This window comes from Lactuca virosa, chromosome 4 (assembly GCF_052849685.1).
Source record: "Lactuca virosa cultivar CGN04683 chromosome 4, Lactuca_virosa_CGN04683_v6, whole genome shotgun sequence".
Taxonomy (NCBI): domain Eukaryota; kingdom Viridiplantae; phylum Streptophyta; class Magnoliopsida; order Asterales; family Asteraceae; genus Lactuca; species Lactuca virosa.
Genome location: NC_136429.1, coordinates 494,207,626 through 494,210,412, shown reverse-complemented (window position 1 = coordinate 494,210,412; position 2,787 = coordinate 494,207,626). Strand labels below are relative to the sequence as shown.

Here is a 2,787-nt window from a genome sequence, read left to right as displayed (position 1 = left end):
CGAAAGACGATCAAACACCAAAGAAGACACCTTTACAAGAGTTCAAGTCAGTGTTCTCAAAGAGGTCGGGGAAGAAAACGGGAGAATCAAGTTCATCTTCAAAGGAAAAGAGCAAGATTGAAAGCATAGACCAAATACCTATCCCAAACGAGTCTGAATACGAGTCCGAGAATGAATTTGGACTATATACGAGCGAACCCGAAGACGAGCCAAGCAACGAAATGGAGAACATTGAAGAAATTTCAATGGGAGCTTACAAGAATCGAATTCGAGATGATGTTGGTCCGGGTTTAGTACAACCCGCGATTCCTGCCACTGCTACATTCGAGCTGAAGGGACACATCCTGACTGCACTTAAGGATATCCCATTTTATGGGAAGGATCATGAGGATGCATTTAAGCATCTAGATGAGGTCAACGACATTGCTGACTACTTCAATATCCCGAATGTCAATAGAGATACCATCTTACTAAGGATGCTACCAGTCACTTTCAAGGGAGCTGCAAAAGACTGGTTAAAAGCACTTCCTCCTGGTACAATCACTACGTGGGCTCAAATGCGTGCTCAATTTCTAGATCAATTTTTCCCACCTTCCAAGATAGCTAAACTCAAGAAGGCAATAGCAAACTTTGAGCAACAACCGGGAAAGTCACTATACGAAGCTTGGGAGCGCTACAAAGGGTTGTTAAGGAATTGTTCTCAACATGATCTAAATGTCCAACAAGAGATGTCTATTTTCTATGATGGGGTCAATGTTATGACAAGGCAACTCCTTGATTCTCAAGGGCCATTGACAAAGAAAAATCCAAGGGAGGTCAAGGAGTTAGTTGAAGAATTCTCCAAACACTCTCGTGAGTACCACAACCCGAGACAAGATGGAGCAAAAGGTCGTGGGGGTGCACATTCTGAAGAGATGGCTGCTATGATGGCAATGTTGAATGCTATGGACCGAAGATTGACCAAGATGGACCAATCAATTCATGTGATTAGAGTTGGTTGCAGAAAATGCAATGGTCCACACTTGACTAAGGATTGCCATTTAGATGATAACGGGGATAAAAAGGCTCAAGTTTTCTACTCGAGTGGGGATAAGTATGATGAGGATTGGAGAAAACCAAAGAGGGAGTGGCTTCCATACGATTAGTACAAGAAGCAGAAGGAGGAGAAATACAGACAGACTGGCCGGGGTTTCTACCAAAAGGAGCAACCACCAGCTGAGAAGAAAGCTGACTTGGAGACCATGTTAGTTCGTTTCATGGAAGCTTCAGAGAAAAGGCATGATGATACTGATGCAGCACTGAAGGATCAAAGAGTAATGATGAAGGAGCATCAAACTATGATGAAAAATCATCAAGCAATGATGATTGATCAGCAAACATCATTAAGGAATCAACAAGCCTCCATCCATAATCTCGAAGCTCAACTTACTAATTTGGTGAATGAGAAGATATTCCCCCAATTTCCCGAAAAGAAGACTCATTCCCATGTCATGGTGATTGATATTGAAGAAGAGGCTATCTCTGAGTTCTTAGAAGCACTAGAGGTGGATACAAAGCAGCCCAAATCACAACCAAAGCGTTCAGAAGTCGAAGAAAAAATTGAGGTCGAATCATCGAGACCACGGCGTGGCGATTCTCCACAACGTGGTGTCGAGCTGAACAGAAAAATTCTACGTGTACTTAAGTTTTTCAACCTCCTTTACCATTTCCTTCTCTAGCCAGAGTTCATCCGTTGGAGAAAGAGCATATCAAGTTTATGAAGCAAGTTAAGGGTATTCCTATCAATACTCCTTTTATTGAGTCTTTGGCACAAGTACCTGAATATGCGAAGTTTCTTCAAGATTTAATTGACACTCGCCAACAACTAGAGAAGACCTTCAAGGTTTTCCTTAGTGAGCAAAGCTCTAAGGTCATTATGGAAGGGATACCAAGGAAAATGGGAGATCCTGGAAGCCTCACTCTTTCGTGTGAGTTTGGAAACAATACGAAGACTTATGCTTTAGCTGATTCTAGAGCTAGCATAAATCTAATGCCTTTCTCATTTTATCAAAAGCTCAATATTCTGAAATTGAAGGTTACAAAAATGACAATTCACATGGCTAACCGTTCAGTGACATATCCTAAAGGCATTGTAGAACACATCTTCGTAAAAATTGGGAAATTCGTTTTTCCAATAGATTTTGTGGTTATGGACATGAAAGAAGATGCCAATGTACCAATTACTCTTGGTCGCCCTTTACTCAATACTGCTCGAGCCTTGGTTGACATTTGTGAGTCCAAACTTACTTTGAGAGTTGGAGATGAAGAAGCTACTTTTGGAGTAGAAGATGGTTTTCAACGGAATAATGTTCAAGGTGAAGTGTTCAACATTGATGAAGAAGATGAACTTGAAGAGTTGGAGAAGCTAATGGAAGAAGAACTTAAGACAATTCAACAAGTCAAACACACCAAACCAAGAGCATCTGTTCCACTTGTGTTTCAAGTTATTGCTTATAAAAATCCAACTTCTTGGGTGAGTGAGGAAAGTGAAGACTTATCAAGTGACGAGGAAGAGGTTACTTCCGAGGAAAAGAGTTTACTTGTGGATGAAAATATGGTTCCTGTAGAGCTAAAGAATGAGGAAAAAGTGGAGAATAAATTTAAGGGAAATAAAGGGATTAAAAGAAAGCTTAAAGTAAATGAGGTGAAGATTAAAAAAGAAAACTCTAAAAAGGTGTATGTTAGACGTGTCCAAGCTTACAAGAGACGATGGAAAGAGCAAAAGATTCAGATGGTGGTGGACTCCTC

At 40.7% G+C, this 2,787-nt stretch overlaps 1 non-coding gene across 1 annotated transcript; it reads right to left on the bottom strand.

The window, feature by feature from the left end:
- Nucleotides 1–605: 605 nt before the first annotated feature.
- On the bottom strand, nucleotides 606–712 carry LOC145110388 (small nucleolar RNA R71). The gene has a single exon (XR_013709768.1). It is a non-coding gene; the product is annotated as a small nucleolar RNA R71 (small nucleolar RNA).
- Nucleotides 713–2,787: the final 2,075 nt, after the last annotated feature.